This window comes from Sorex fumeus, unplaced genomic scaffold (assembly GCF_029834395.1).
Source record: "Sorex fumeus unplaced genomic scaffold, SorFum_2.1 ptg000072l, whole genome shotgun sequence".
Taxonomy (NCBI): Eukaryota; Metazoa; Chordata; class Mammalia; order Eulipotyphla; family Soricidae; genus Sorex; species Sorex fumeus.
The window spans coordinates 35,073,076-35,089,541 of record NW_026606129.1 but is presented as its reverse complement, the minus strand read 5'-3'; the positions used below and the strand labels follow the sequence as shown (position 1 = coordinate 35,089,541).

At 48.0% G+C, this 16,466-nt stretch overlaps 1 protein-coding gene across 2 annotated transcripts in view; it reads left to right on the top strand.

The window, feature by feature from the left end:
- The window catches only part of OSBPL10 (oxysterol binding protein like 10), a 291,276-nt gene that overhangs the window by 169,100 nt on the left and 105,710 nt on the right, over positions 1-16,466 (top strand). The gene's annotated exons all lie outside the window — the stretch shown is intronic.

Here is a 16,466-nt window from a genome sequence, read left to right as displayed (position 1 = left end):
TAGCAGTACGTTCTTCTAGGTCTCAGCACTTCAGATGAGTCCTCCATTGCCCCTTTTGATGGGATAGAAAGTGAAAGCCTGCAGGTATGCCCAGACTCCCAGGGAGGTGGGGTTGGTGTGAATCCCCCGCTCCTCTGTCCTCATTGCTGGGCTGCCCAAACTGGCTGAGTCCAGGAGGACTGTGACTGTGGTCTTCTCACCTTTCCCCAAAGAGAGGACTGAGGGAACCCCCCAATTTCTTGAGATTCCAGCTGGGCTGATCCAAACTTTTTGCAGTGGGTGGTGGTGTCCTGCTCTGTGTGGTTCTTTACTGGGACTTGGGGATTGATGTGTACCCGCATACAAAGACGGCTCATGCTCTATTATGAGGAGGACTATATCTTCCTAAACCCTTAATATGGTGAGGTGGGGCTCACTTGCACTGGGCAGCTGAGGATGGGTGAAGGTTGGTTCTTAGTGTCACACCCCAACCGGTTCCAGCACCTGAACTTCTGCTCAGGGGAGTCTCAGGATGAGGCCCCCTCTAGTCTGGGACACCACACCCTCTGTCCTGCTTCTTCTCATCCCAGGTGGGCTTTGCCTCCATTGATCTCTCTTTTTTTCTCCTTTTAGGAATTTCTGCTCATTTTCTTGTGTAGGTACCATAGCTGGAGCTGGTACCCTCCTGGTTTTCACACTTGGCAGGGCTCATACACATCAGTGGTGCTGCTTGTGTACCCTTTGGTAGCAGGACTTCCTGAGACTCGAATTACAGGTTTAGGCCCTTGGTTGTCACACTGGCTAAGTCATTTGAACTTTGCCCCAGCTGTGAATGAGGCACCAGGCAGTGTCAAGACCTTTGTCTTTCCATCAGAAGTTGATGTCACATGAAAAGAACATGATGGAGTTTCCTTCTGAAGGCTATTCTTCCTCGACTCATTTCCAGTCTTTGTTATTCTCCCTGGTGCTAGGAATATTGTCCTAGGAAATAGATCTGTGAAGAAATATTTTTATACTTTTTTTTGTGCTACACCTGGCAGTGCTCAGGGCTTATTCATGACTCTGTGCTCAGAGATCACTCCTAGTGGTGTCGGGGGACCAATATGGATTGAGCCCAGGTCAGCCACATGCAAGGTAAGAGTCCTACCTGCTGTATACTTGCTCCAGCCCAATATTTCTGTACTTTTCATAGAAATCCCTAGTATCATTTATTTATTAAGGCTTATATTGTAGAGATTCTAATGTAAAGCATTCATTGCAGGATTTGTGCTGGTATTCTGGTTGGGATTAAATAAAAATTCATAAACCTATACAGAAATTTTCCTCCTGGATTTTGGAAGGAAAAATAAAAGTCACACTATTTGAGTACAAATTTTAACTCCACATAAGATAATTGTCTTTCTGACATCCTGCTAGGGAAATCTTTTTCTTTTTCTTTCCTTATTTTGGCTGTTGTGTAACTTCCCACAGGCCCATAGAATAAACATCTATCAGCTTCACACTCAGGAGAGAAGAAGGTGAGATGATGATTTGTCACTGACAGAGAAATTATCACAGTAAGGCATGTTATTTAGAATTTACCAACATTTGGGCACATAAATCACCATAGTAATACTCTTAATTACACACCGCCTTTCATTTGCAATTCTAAAAAGAATTTTTAAGCCAACTTGTGAAGGGTGACAGAGAATTAAGCTCTGTACTCAGAGTATATATTGATGGAGATGACTCAAGAACCCAAATTTGCTCTGGAAAATAGAATGGAGATTTCTCAAAAAAAAAAAAACCACTAAGAATAGAGCTTCCTTACCACCCAGTGAGATTTCTCTTGTTGCTATCCACCCCCCCGCCCAACACAAAATAACTAATCTAAAAAGATCGAAGCTAAAGATAAATATTTATGTTTATTGCAGTGCTTAGTTCAGTAGCCAGGATATGGAAACAACCCAAATGTTTGAGGATAAAGAAGCTGTGGTCTATATACACAGTGGACTGTTATGTGGATGTAAGGAGAAATGAAGGCGTGCAATTTGCTGCAAGTTGGATGGAACTGGAGAGCATCATGCTGAGTGAAATAAATCAGAGTGGATAAGCACCGAATGTCTCAGTTCTGTGGTGTTTAGGCTATAGACAGTATCAAAACAAGCCTATAGACAGTATCAATTGATACCAGACTCTGGGTGCTGGAGTACAAACTGAGAGCACCAGATTTGGGGGTGGGGGAACAGGATATGGCCTAAGGCACAGACCAGTGAGTCTTGGGCACATTGATGGTGTTGAGGTGAGACCATCTATGTACAACAAGATCCCGAGTGTCCACACCATTGAAGCATGTTTCCTTAACATATAATAAAAAGCCAAAGTTAAAAATAGAACCTGAACCGGGTGGTGGGGCAGGTGCTTGGTTGCACTGAGTCTGTTTGAATAACGTGCCATTTGATGAGACTCCCAGTCCTTTTGCTTTGCACAGAGGTGGAAGAGGAAACATTTGGGTTGATGTTGATGGTTACCAAATCTTCACAGTCAGATTTAGAAGGTCTGTGTGTCTCTGTAGAGCTGTCGGGGATCGTACGTTGACAAGGTCTTTCTGAGTCTTGTTCATCTCTGATGCTTACCAAAGCCACTGCTGTTACCAGGTTCTGGATTTGCCTGGCTTCTAAGCTTGTATGTTTCTATGTGCCTCTGGGTTTGTGGACAGCCTTGTTTTAGAAACAGTCTTGTTTCCACAATAGCACTCTAGTTCCTGGTACACACTGGTGTGTGTTGGATGCACACACTGATTGTGTTGTATGTACACACTGTCTTCCTTCCTTCCTTCCTTCCTTCCTTCCTTCCTTCCTTCCTTCCTTCCTTCCTTCCTTCCTCCCTCCCTCCCTCCCTCCCTCCCTCCCTCCCTCCCTTCTTTTCTTGTTTGATTTTTTTATTTTGGCTTTTGTGTCACACTCAGTGATGCTCAGGGGTTACTTCTGGCTCTGCATTCAGGAATTACTCCTGGAAATGCTCGGGGAACCATATGGCATGCTGGGGATCAAACCCAGGTTGGCTGCGTGCAAGGCAAACGCCCTGCCCACTGCACTATTGCTCAAATCCCATGTATGTGCCTCTTTCACACTGTGTCCATGTAAGAACTCTCTGTTGCATTGTGTCTACAAAGTGCCCTTTTTGTGTGTGGCTACACCAGGAACCACACACTGCAAGCACTGCTTTTGTGGAAGAGTCCACTCCAGGCCCTCATCCTCTGTGTGATCATGGTGACCCAACCATAGACACTTGCACAGGCTTTTCCTGGTGACCCCACAGGGAATGCTGCCCTCCACACACTGGTCTGCTGGATTCACTGTCTGGAGGGAGCCTCTGGACCAGCCATTTCTTGACAGGGACCCACTGTTCCTACCCCAGGAGCGTCCCTTCTCAGGCTTTGGATCCAAGTCTCATTAGAGACACAGACTTTTCTGGCACATTTTGGTTGGCTCTGGAATCTCTGTGGTGTGAGAAAGCGCTCGAGAGGAAGGGTCCCCTTGTGCTTTCTTTTTCATTACCATTGATGGAACAGTCCACTTTTTCCTCCTGCCAGGGTGCTGCCCCTGAAATTCATTCTGGAGTCTCTGGCTCTGCCTCACTGGTCTGTCTCTTCCTTCTCATTCATGTGTCAGCCTTTCATAGGCTGAAATGATCATGTTTTTGATGGCATTGTTCTAATATTTGGTCAGGTTAAAGTGCCCTGGCCAGCCCCAGCCATGCACCTTCCTCCATGCCTTTGGCCCAATACCAGTGCACGAACACTCGTTTGGCAGACATCAGATCAAACATGTCTGAGCTGCTGCTAAGGTCTCTACAGTGGCTGTGATGTGACTTCATATGCAAAGTGCCCACCTCCTTACTGCCTCCTTCAGGCACTGCTGTGGCAGGCTGAGAGTCTGATGCCAGCCTTGAGGCTGGTGGGATGCCAGTCCACAAACTGGATGTCGTGCCTGATCTTGGGATTGGCAGCATTCACTTTGTATACCACATCTCCACGATACAGCGGGTAGCAAGTGAAGCATTTGCCGCATGAGGATCATACTTAACCATGTGCTTGCAGGCTGCAAAGCAATGACGTCCTGCCAGCCCTTCCTGTGGCAGTTCTTCAGAGTTCGGTTGTTGAGTTCTTGTGTGGGGATGTGTAAAGTGTGCATGGGTGTTGGGATTATACCTGGATCGGGGCCTAGTCCTGGCTGTGAGCTCAGGAGGGGCCCCAGGTGGTGCTGGGGGACCATATGTGGAGCAGGGGATTTGAACTCAGGTAGACCACATGCAAGGCAAGTGTCTTTTAAAATTATTTTTGGGAAAGGGACATACCTACCGGGATTTCTCTGGGCCTTGATCTCAGGGATCACCCCTGGTGGCACTTGGGGGATTATATGTGATGCCCAGGATTCAACTCCGGTTCGCTATGTACAAGGCACTTACCTGCTCTCCTATCCCTCAAGCTCCCAAAGCATCTTACCTCCTGTCCAATCTCCCTGGCACCAGCTTGTCTAGGTCCTAAAAGATTAAAACAACAACAAAAACAACAACAACAATGACAACCCTTGGCTGCCATCTCCCTCCCTTAAGTTTGCCTTCACTTATACATTACTGAAGAATTGACATCTGAATGATATGCTTTCCATAACAGGCTAATCATTTCTCCTGCAGCCCATTCAGAGTTGTGTGTCCCTCAGGAGCATTTTCAAGTGTATAGATCCTACATGTTCCTTTCAGTTGCTAAGGATTTTATCCTATTCTTGCTTCTGCAAATGGGACTTTCTTCCCATTATGTTTTTTTTTTTCAAACCTCACTGGGTGACATAAACAGGGTGGTTATAGTTTTCTTCAGGTAGACTTTATTCCCAGAAGTCTTAATACATTGTTATTGTTTGTTTTAGTTTATTGTTGATTTTCTTGGGTTTTACAGATAGGCAATCTTGTCTATTGCATCTAGGACTATTTAACGGCTTCCATTTTACTTACTGATTTTTATGGCCACAGTTGATGGTGCTCATGGCTTACTCATGGTTCTGCACCTAGGTATCATTCCTGGTGGTTTGGGGAAACCATATGGGGTTCTGGGGATGGAACCTAGGTTGGCTGCATGCAAGGTAAATGGCAAATAACCTGCCCACTGTACTACAGCTCCAGCCCTCTTCCCTTTAAAAAAAATGACTAGTTTTTCCACACTAATGGTAAATAGTAGTGGTAAATTTCAGTCTCCCCTACTCCTAATTTTGCTGAAGATGTTTCTAGTTTCCTCATTAGGCTTCATACCTGCACATGATGTATCGTCTTTAAAATTTATTTTTTGTAATGGTAAACATATTGAAAAATATTGACATTTTAAAAATATAGATGAGGGCCAGACAGCTCAATTGGATGAGCACCTCCTTTATTTTACTTTTTATTTTTTTCACATATATATATATATATATATATATATATATATATTGAGTCACCGTGAGATACAGCATTACAAAGCTGATCATGGTAAGGTATTTCAGTCATTCAGTGTTCCAACACTCATCCCTCCACCAGTGTCCATTTTCCATCACCAATGTCCTCAGTTTCCCTCCTGCCACCCTCCCCTGAGCCTGTCTCTATGGTAGGCACTTTCCTTCTCTCTCTCTCCTCTCTGTCTGTCTGTCTGTCTGTCTGTCTCGGTCTCTGTCTCTCTGTGTCTCTCTCTCTCTTTCTCTCTTTCTCTCTCTGTCCCCTTTGGGACATTATGGTTTGCAGTACAGGTACTGAGAGGTTATCATGTTTGTTCCTTTACATGTTTTCAGCACGCAGTTTTCATCCGGATCAGCATTTGCTTTAAATACAGGAGGTCAGACACAACCTCAGCACCACATGTTCCCTGGAGTGCTGCTGTGGGCCCCCCCCACCGCATATTTTATTCAAAAAAGAAATAGAGAAGAACAGAATTTGTTGCCGTTATTGCGTGCCTGCAGTCTGGGGACACAGAAGGAAAAGGAATAGACGAGGCCTTTGCTGTCAGGAAGCTCTGTGATTAGTGTCACAGACAGGAATAGAAGCGAGTAATTGATACATGTTGGGTTCTATGGAGCAGAGCCAGGAGAGGGATCAAGATGAATGGAGGAAGTGTTGTTAAGTCTTTTTAAGTTTTTTTTTCTCCCTTTGTATTTAATTTGCTGTTAGGGTAGATCAGCTCTTTCCCAAGCCTCCCCCGCTCCCCCAACCCTCTTAAGTCTCCATCATACAGCCCCCACCCCACCTGGCCATGGGGACTTCAGAGCAAGCCCTGTGATTGATTTGCTCTCAGTGCACTGGTGGGTATTTGCTTGTTCTCCTATTATTTCCAGGACACTGATTGTTTAAGAAATGAAGCGAATTTGCTGGAGAGCAGGGTGATTTATCACCTTGGATAAAGATACTGTTGCTAAGGCAACGGGCTGCATTCCCGGGTACCACTGTTTGCAAATGCGATACCTGATGACATCTTGGCACCCCTGTGAACTTCTGGGGCCACCAGTGCTCCTGTTCTGGGCAGCTGTGTTTCCTGTTTTCCTGTGCTGCTGCAGGAATGCCTGCCTCTGCCACTACCCCCACCTCCTGTCAACCCACCAAACCCCCGGGATGGCAGAAGTGGATCGGGAAGGATGTTAGCTGTCAGGGAACGTGTGAAACCCTCCTTTCCAGGGTGCCCTCTTCCCATCTTGGATGAGGCCAGATTCATCGTGGCCAGTTGCTCAGCTGGCAGAATCAAGATGGAAATGGTAACTCTGGCGTGTTTGTTCCTGATGTAACTGCTCCATTCTCTGTGTAATTCTTTTTAACAAATATGTGGGGTTATTGACACTTCCTCAGCCCCTGACCCAGCATCGATATTCTAATCCCAGAACATGTCCCAATTTCTAATTTTTTTTTTATCCCTTCCTTTATCCTTCACGTCACCTTCCTTTCCCGTGGAGCTTGACTCTACATTTCTGCATGGTTCTTCTCTCCACCTCCATCATGATCACGGCTCCAGACCACTGTATACTCTTGCCTTAAAGGCACCCTGCTTCAGCTGCTGCCCCCCCCCCAACCTAAGTGAATCTTTGGGTGCCATGTCAGCCCATTGAACTATTTGAAAGGGCCAGAACAGAGAGATAGTACAGTGGGTAGGGCTCTTGCCTTGCACATGGCCACCCTGGGTTCGATTCCTGGCACTGCACATGGTCTCCGGAGACTGCCATGTGTGATCCTTTGGTACCTCCAACTGTAGTCCCCAAATAAAAACTAAAGCTAGATGAATTTCCAAGGTATCTTAATTTTGCCTTCAGGTTGCCTGTGGCTATGGGTCTGACCTCACTTCTTAGGCCATTTTTATCCTTTGTCCACCTACTCTTCCCTGAAAATAAAACAAAATCCATTTCTGGTCCTTTGTACTCACTGTTCCCCATGCTGCCATCAACATGGTTCCTCCTGACTGTGTATGAGGCTGCACCACCCACCCCATCCGATCTACCTCTTGCCTTATTTTTCAGTTTGAACCCACTTGTCACTATGGTGCCATCTGCTGCCGTGTTGTGGACATTTACTCCTTGCTGATATCTGTCCCACCATTCATTCAATGGAAATCTCCATCTACTCACCATCAACTCAGGAACTGATCGAATGAATGAGTGACCTTTGAACCGGGGTGTGGTGGAGTGGGGGGGGGAGACTATCAACTAACAGAAGTGGTGAAATATGAATGAAGAGCATGACTAGTACGCTTGGTCCCGCGTGTGAGTTCCTTTCAGTATATTTTGTGGGGTTTAGATTTTTGGTGTTTGGACCACACCTAGCAGTGCTCAGGGGCTGCTGCCTGCTTGGGGATCAGAGGATCATGTGGTGCCAAGGACTGAATCTGGGAGCCCAGTGTTGCTCTGTCGCTTGAACTGTCACTCTGCTCAGTCTTCAATTATTGATTTTTTTTCTTTTTTTGGGTCATACTCAATGTGACTTGCTCAGGGGTTACTCCTGGCTCTGCACTCAGGGATTACTCTTGGCGGTGCTTAGGGGACCCTACGGGATGCTGGGGATTGAACCTGGGTTGACTGTGCAAGGCAAGTGTGCTGTGCCCTGCTGTGCTATTGCTCCAGCCTCTGCTCAGTCTTTTAGGAAGAGGGGCGGGGTGCAGAGCAAGACTTTCTGGGGACACTTTTGGGCAAGTAGGTAAGAGTGCCTGGGTTATAGCTGCTGGCTTTAACTGCTAGCAGAGCAGGGTGGTGCATAGAGTGGGGGGTGTCTGCAGGGGCCAGAGGAGGGCTGAGGGCCCAGGGCAGGGTGTTGAGAGGTGCACAGAGTGGAGGTGTCTGCAGGGGTTAGAGGAGGGCTGAAGGCCCAGGGGTGGGGGCTCTGGCTCTCCGGTCCTCCAGGTGCTGGAGGAGATAAAAGTGGGGAGGCGCTGGGGGGCTGTGGGCTACACTAGTGGGGTCTGCAGCCGGGCTAACAGGCCTTACTCTATACCTGCCATTTAGTGGAACTTGGTGTTGCATGAAACTTGGGGTCGTTGTTCCTGTCACCCAAGTAAGCCAGAGGGCCCAGTTCAATAGTGGGCGTGTGCGGGAGGGAAGCTGTTCATTAGTCACCTCCACTGATGTGCCGCCTGCACGCTCGCTCGGTGGCCTCAGGAGCACCAGGAGTTTGGAGCAGTTCGCACCTGCTGTGTTTTCCTTCAGCTCCCAGTGGACGTAGTTGGTGTGTTTCTCAGCGAGTTTCTGGATGGTTTGTCCATGAGCAGGGGCAACGAGCAGTGCGGGGACTAGCACAGTCAACACTAGCTGATGCTCAGCGACTTGCCTGCCTGCAAGGGTGCGGTGGGGAGGTCTGGACCACCCCCCAGAGGTGCACAGAGGCTATTCCTGGTTCTGTGCTTAGAAGCTTCCGCTTCTGCTGTCTTTGGAGCCAAGTGATTCTTTGAGAAGCTTGAAACACATTTTCGGTGACTTCAAATCAGCCCTTGTGGGCCACCAGGAAAGGAGGTGTAAACCTGGGTGGGCTGGGGTGAGGGCTTGTTCCCCTCTGTGGCATCTCCTCCACCGAAGATGGTGAGGGCCTGACAGGCTCCTTCCCTCCCTCCCTCCCTCCCTCCCTCCCTCCCTCCCTCCCTCCCTCCCTCCCTCCCTCCCTCCCTCCCTCCTTTCCTCCCCTTCCCCTTCCTTCTTTCCTTCCTTCCTTCCTTCCTTCCTTCCTTCCTTCCTTCCTTCCTTCCTTCCTTCTATTCCTTCCTTCCCTCCCTCCCCTCCCTTACTCCCTGCCTCCCTCCTTCTCTCCCTCTCTCCCTCCCTCCCTTTCTCCCAGCCTTTCTCCCTCCCTGCCTCCCTCTCTCCCCCTTTCCTTCCCTGCCTCCTCTTCTTCCTGCCTTTCTTCTTTCCTTATCCCTCCCTCCCTCCCTTCCCTCCTTCCTCCCTTCCCTGCCTTCCTCTCTTCCCTTTATTCCCTCCCTCCCTCCCTCCTTATCCCTCCCTCCCTCCTTGCCTCTCTCCCTTCCTTCCCTTCCTTTTCTTCCTCTCTTCCCTCCCTTTCTCCCTTCCTTCCTTCCTTCCTTCCTTCCTTCCTTCCTTCCTTCCTTCCTTCCTTCCTTCCTTCCATCCTTCCTTCCTCTCTTCCTACCTCCCTCCCTTCCTCCCTTCCTCCCTTCCTGCCTTCCTTGCTTTCCTTCCCTTTTCTTCCTCTCCCTCTCCCTCTCCTCTCTCCCCTCTCCCCTCTCCTCCCCTCTCCTCCCCTCTCCTTCCCTCTCCTCCCCTCTCCTTCCCTCTCCTCCCCTCTCCTTCCCTCTCCTCCCCTCTCCTTCCCTCTCCTCCCTTCTCCCCTTTCCCCTCTCCCTACCCATTCCCCTCTCCCTTTCCCTCTTCCTCACCCACTTCCTTTCCCTCCTTCCTCCCTCTCTCCCCCTCCCATGGTTCTATGCGCCCAGCATCCCAGCACCAGAGTGTTGCTGCCCTCCCCTGCTGTCCCAGCACCTCCTGCCCTCTTGGTCTTTTCTTTCACACCTATGGAATGTTTGCTCTCGCAGACCGCAGACCGTTCAGGATGTCCCCATGGTTTCTGCTTGCTTGGAATGAGGCTATAGATCTGATCCCAGCAGGGAAAGATGCCCCTGGACCCTGTCCTGCTGTGGGGGGGGGGGGGGGGGGGTGTCTCTGCCCAGGAGCAGCTTGGGATTCCCAGAGAAGCAGAATATGCTGCAGGAAGTGGGGCATCCGATAAGCATTCAGGGTGGTGGGGGGCGGAGAAGAATCCTCAATCTGAGATTGGGGAACATGCACTTCTATTCAGTCCTTTGTTGCTGTGGTGCAGGCAGCAACTCTTTCTGTGGGGAACCTGCGGATGGCCAACATGACCATGTGGGTGCTATCCGGACAGTCCAACGTGGATAATTTAGTTCCTTATAAAGAAAGATGCGTCCTATACCTCTATGAAGTTGCTGCTTCTATAAGCCTGACATTGACCGTCTGGGGACCTGTTACAAAGTTGTGGGGCGGAACCCTAAGCCCTCGGGCCACAGACTGTCTTAGAGACTGCCTTGTCCTGGAGATGTCAGCCAGATTTATAAGAAGGGAACATTTAAGCAGTTAACTTTGTTTTGGGGTGGGGGTGGGGGAGTCAGGAAGTGGGGGGGGTAGTAAAAGATTATTTTGTAGCTGAATTAAAATCTAAGAAGTTAATAAAGCCTGAAAGAAGTTCCTGGCTTACTGCAGAAAATCCTCATAGTGAAATTCACAGGATATTATGAACTGAATCATTCCAATAATGTTCTTCTTATTAGAGACTCATGTGATTTCAGTAGCTCCTAAACTGTCATTGGTGAGGGTTTCTTCTTCTTCTTTTTTTTCCTTCTTCTTAAAATAGAATTAAAATGTGTGCCATAAGTTTTCATCGCACATTGAAATGCATGGTATGTCTCTGAATTTTAGCTTGCCTCCCAAATGTGGCTCATTAAATGCATTTTTGGCTGTCACCCTGGGTAAATTGATTAGGATTGTTTGTTATGGAGGCAGAGAGATAGTACAGTGGGTAGGACACTTGTTTTGCATGTCGCTGGCCTGGGTACCCTATATGGTCCCTGAGCATGGCCAGGAGTGACTCCTGAGCTCAGAGCCAGGAGTGAGCCCTGAGCACAGCTGGATTTGCCCTCCCCCCCTCCCCCAAGGATTGTTCATTGTGTATGCTATGATAATTCCTTTGCTCATTTTAGTGAGAGGGGGTGCTCTGGGAAGATGGAAAGCAAAACCCTTGAGGTTGAAGGTCTCATGTTAGTTACCTGTTTGCTGGTTGATCTCCTTTATTAGCATACCACAGGAGTTGAAAGGTGTTTGCCCAACATCCTCTGGTCACGTGTCGCCCTACTCTGTGCTAGTGGGTGATGGAGAGATGTCATCTGCAGTTTCCTCTTCCCCCAGAGCCCAGTTTCAGGTGCACATCAGTGAGATAAGTAACAGCCCAGCAACCAGAACTGTTGGACTGATAAGTGGCTGCTTCCTAGTCAGGGGCCAGCAACATACCCAGTCACTGACTGGGGAGCTGGTCCGGGGGTATCGCGGAGGGCAGTGATTGAACGAGTGTCACAGTTGGACAATGGGTGGTTTCCCCCATTGAGTGGTTGGCTCCACAGCCTTGTCAGCATCGATTTAAGTTAATTTGAGGATCAGACAATCCCTAAGATCTCTTTCTGCTCAGAACTTCTTGTCTGATTATCCATTGATGGATCAAAATGAATGTAAGCAGAGAGTATTTGGGGGAGGGAGGGGGTGAGGCTGAATGAGGGGCTTGAGGGTCACACCTATCAGTGTTCAGGATCTGCTCCTGTCTGGGTATACAGGAATGACTTCTCACTGTGCTTGGGTGGGGATGGGGTGGGGGAGGGGGAACCATGTGCTGGGAGTGGACTCAGGCCTCCTGCCTGCAAAGCATGTGCTCTGGTCCTTTGAATCAGCTCCCCAACGCACAGCAAGTATTTTTTTTTTAAAGAGATGTTTCTTTGTAAGTGTCTGGGGGCTTCTGTGTGTGATTTGGAGCAAGCCTCTTCAATGGAGACGAGTCGTCGTTTCTTTCTCTGTTGGAGACAGCGCAGTATGTGTTGCTAGTTACATTTCTGACATGCTCACAGTACCAGCATGAGTACGATTCATCTTCCCAGCAGTGCTGGGAGACTGGTCCCGTTTTGATCATTTTGCAGATTTACGGAAGAGGCAGAGCGGAGGGTTGGTCAGTCACTTGCTCCTGGTCATGTGAGTAATAGATGGGTGTTGGAATTCAGGCCCACTGGCTGACTTCTCAGCTCACAGTCTCAATCATGGTTCCTTTTCGGTCCTCTGATTTCTCTGGGCTTATTTTGAAATCACACCCAGAAGGGGACAGTGCCTGGCATGTGTACCCTGTAGGAGGACTCAAGGTTTTGATTGATTGACCTTGTTGGACCGTGAGTCATTTCTTCTTTTTTTCAACGTGGTTGCAGTGGTGATGCCATTTATGGTATTGAGGTACAGAGTGACTGCACCCCATCCCCCCACCACTAAAGTGCCTGGCCTTCCATCATTGTCCCTGTGTCATCTCTGGCGCACCTTTTCATTCACCCTCCTCTTCCCCCACTTTTAGTTATTTGAGCTTTGTGCTCTGAAGGCCAAGTGTTTGTCATTATTTGATACTGTCTATTCTCTTGTTTGTCTCGATAGGACTGTGAAAGTTTTCTATGATGCATGCTCAGACTGTAGAAAAAAAACTTGAAGAAACCTGATTGGCAGCATTGAGTAAAGGTTTACTTTTGGAACTGACTAGATGAAGTTTGTCTAGTCCAGTAGAAAATAAAATGCTTGCCACTTCCGTAATTAAAATATTCCTAGGGAAGTTGGATAAATTGGTTCAAAGGGAGAGGTTTATATGGAGAGGGGTCAAATTGGACTTTTAGCCCTTCCTTCCATTATGGATGCATTTGTGGAGAAATGACCGGACTTGGGGCAGCCGGAGAGATAGTACAGTGGGTAAGGCAGCCAACCCAGGTTTGATCCCTGGCACCCTTATGGTCCCCTGAACCTGCCAGGAATAATCGCTGAGGGCAGAGACAGGAGTGAGTCCTGAGCACAGTTGGGCGTGGCCCTAAAACAAAATGACCAACCAAAAAAGCAGAGAAATGACAGGACAAAGGAGAGCACTGCGGAGTTCCCAGGGGAGAGGTAAAGTGTATTATGGGGGACTGGTCATTAGAGTCTCCTCCGGGTGGACAGGTGTGAAGTGGACAAACTTCTCCTTCCTGGTAGATGGGAAGAGGGGTGGAGTTTTGTTTGTAAATGGGCTAATGTTTACATTTTTGTGAATTGATGTCCTACTTACAAGCAATAAGAGGGAAAGCAGGAAGCTTTTCTGGGATCTGCTTTGTTTTAGTTACCTTCAGTTCAGAAACATCCTTATACCAAAGCCACATATTTGGCAGGGGGTGGGGGGACATAATCTGCTGCTTTTCAAAGGCATGGATCTCCTGAGGCAAATATTTGATGTGTGTGTGGGGCAGGGGGTCTTACAGTGTGATTGGCATTGCCAGCACGCAAACCCGGTTTATTTTTCTGGTGCAGTATATGATGGAGATGATGATAACCATACCCATTGGTGACACAGGTTCATGCTTTGCCCAGCAGAACAGTGCGTTTTTTTTTTTTGTTGTTGTTGTTGTTGTTTTTAGCCTTTTTTTATTTGAGTCACACTCATTGATGCTCAGGAGTTACTTCTCTGCACTGAGGAATTACTCCTGGAGGTACTCAGGGGACCACATGGGATGCTAGGAATTGAACCTGGGTCAGCCATGTGCAAGGCAAAAGCCCTACCTCCTGTACTATCACTCCAGTTTCTGTGTGTGCGTGTTTTAACATGCTCTCTTTCATGTGGAAAAATACCCGTGACTTGTCATAGGGTTCACAGAAATGGTAAATTGGAAAAGTAGAAACTTGGAATAAAGTGCTTCCAGTTCATTTTCTCTCTCGAGCCCTGAGAGTGAGGGAGGTTAAGTGGTTTGTCGACAGTCACAGAGTTGTGTCTCTGACTTGCGGCTTTTGTTTTGCCATCACACTTGGAAGATGATCATGAGAAAGAGTCGTTTTCAAACAACACAGTGCAGAGGGAAGGAAATCCCATCTGAGAGGGAAGGATCAAGGATGCATTTAGTCTCCTAATTTGTCAGCAAGCAGTCACCTTGAGTTTCTCTGTAGTTCTAAAATTGTTAAGGTTAGCCCATGCCCCTGGGAGGGGCCTGCGTGAGAATGGGGTATTGTTTCCAGTGGGAGAAAAGTGTCTGATGACAGCTGGGAAGTTGTGTGAATGGAGCGAACACTTCCGGGGTGCTGACACTGACAGGAAACCCATGGAGAGCTGCCCAAGTCTGGGAGGATGTCTGCTGGAAGGAATCATCCCCAGCAGCGTCTGTCCAGCCTGGGGTATGTGACAGTGTCCGGAGACTTCTGCTAAAGACCATGGAGAGGGTAGCAACCAGGCTTGCTGCTAAGCCTCTTACAATGTGTACACTGGCCCCCCAAATGCTCCCATCTAAAATGTCCAGAGTCAGGGCTGGAGCAATAGCACAGTGGGTAGGGCGTTTGCCTTGCACACGGCTGACCCAGGTTCAATTCCCAGCATCCTATATGGTCCCCCAAGAACCGCCAGGAGTAATTCCTGAGTGCATGAACCAGGAGTAACCCCTGTGCATTGCCGGGTATAACACCAAAAGAAAAATAAATAAATAAATAAAATGTCCAGAGTCTTAAAGTTGAGAAAAACTCTGTGTTAGAGAAGGGAACAGAAGTCATAGGCCCAATCCTCTGATTTGAAAAGGTCAATTTCCTTTAATTTGTGTTCTTAACACTATTGTTTCTGTGAATATAAATTTACTACCAGTATAGTGGGTGGGGTATTTTGCTTTGCCCACAGCTGACCCAAGTTCAGTCTCCAGCACCCTGTAGGGCTTCCTAAACAGGAGCCCCACCAAGAGTCATCCCAGAGTGCAGAGTCAGGAGTAAGCCCTGAGCATCACCAGGTGTGGCGCCAAACCAAAAACTATTCAGCAACAGTTGATTTTTGCCTGGGAAGCTAGAATGTCTTCATGATGTTGTTTTACAAACTGGAAGTATTTTTTGGGTGGTTCTTATGTTCTTATATTCTTGCTTGGGGGTAACACCTAGCAATGCTGGGGGGCTGCTCCCATCTCGGTTCTGGGGTTGGAGATAGGGTGGAAGGGGGCTCTCCTAGTACTGCTTGGGGTTCGTGTGGGGTGCCTGAGATCAAACCTGGGCCCCCTACGAACACTGCATGGACTCAAACCTTTGAGCCATCTCGCTGGCCTTTGGAGGTGCTTTGAAAGAAGATCATAGGAGAAACAGTCAAAACATCATCTTGTTTCAAAGCAGGTGCTTAGTTTGGAGCGCTTAGCCCTGTTCCTTCATGCAGCCTCCCTCCTCAAGCCCACATAAGCAGGCAGCCTCCAACTCAGCTGCATAAGCAGTCAGCTCTACGATCAGACACTGCTTTTTCGGTTTACAGTGTCTAAAACCCTCTGGATGTTTCCATTTTCGGTGCACATTTTTTTAAGCGACAGAAGTCCAGAGATGCTGCAGTGCCATGAGGGGTCTGTGCTGGTCTGAGCTATTTTTGGGCAGGTGCACATGCCAGGCACTGCCCATTCTGCTGGAGCCCAAGGGAGGGAGAGATGGCATCTGAGGAAGACAGAGTGTGGGAAGGAGACTGGAACAGGGAAGGTAGTTCTGTCCTGTGGTTGGATTGTGACCGGGAGGGCTGGGGAGAGTGGATTGAACCCATCGTTATTTTCTATTTCCACAGAGGTTACAATAAAGGGAATTTCACACTTATTTCACACTGAACTTCTCTGAAAGCCAAATTGTGTGTGCTCTCGGGGAAAGAGCCAGTTACTTTTGGGATCTTCCAGTGTGTTTGGATAATAGAGCTTTGTTTTAATTTAGTTGTTTTTGTGGGAACGGAGCTTCCAAGTGGGGCCCAGGGAGACCTTCCTGTGATTTTTGGCCAAACGTGGGTGGTTTATTGTTAGGATTTGAGGATGCAGTGCTGTTTGGGCCTAAAATACTGGGGATTACCCAGGCAACCTTGGCAGCTCATGGGGGGCTTCTAGAGCTGTACCCAGCAAAGATAAGGGGACCATGTGGTGCTGGGGATCAAACCAGGGTTGGTTACAATCCAAGGCATGCACCTAAATTCAATACTATCTCTCCAGAAGTTTCTGGAAGAGAGTGTTTAAAAGACATGAATATCCTCCAATCCTTAGGCCCAAAAAAAAGGCTGTTGTAATTCTTTTTATTTTTATTTTTTTAAATTTTGGATTTTGGACCACACCAACTGATGCATGGAGAATCCTGCAGAACCAGGGCTCAAACCCAGGACCTCCGCATGCAGAGTTTTCTGCTCAACCCTTGGAGAATCTCTTCGGAGAGTCTTCTTTAATTTTTAAGTAGCTGTGAGAATTTAAT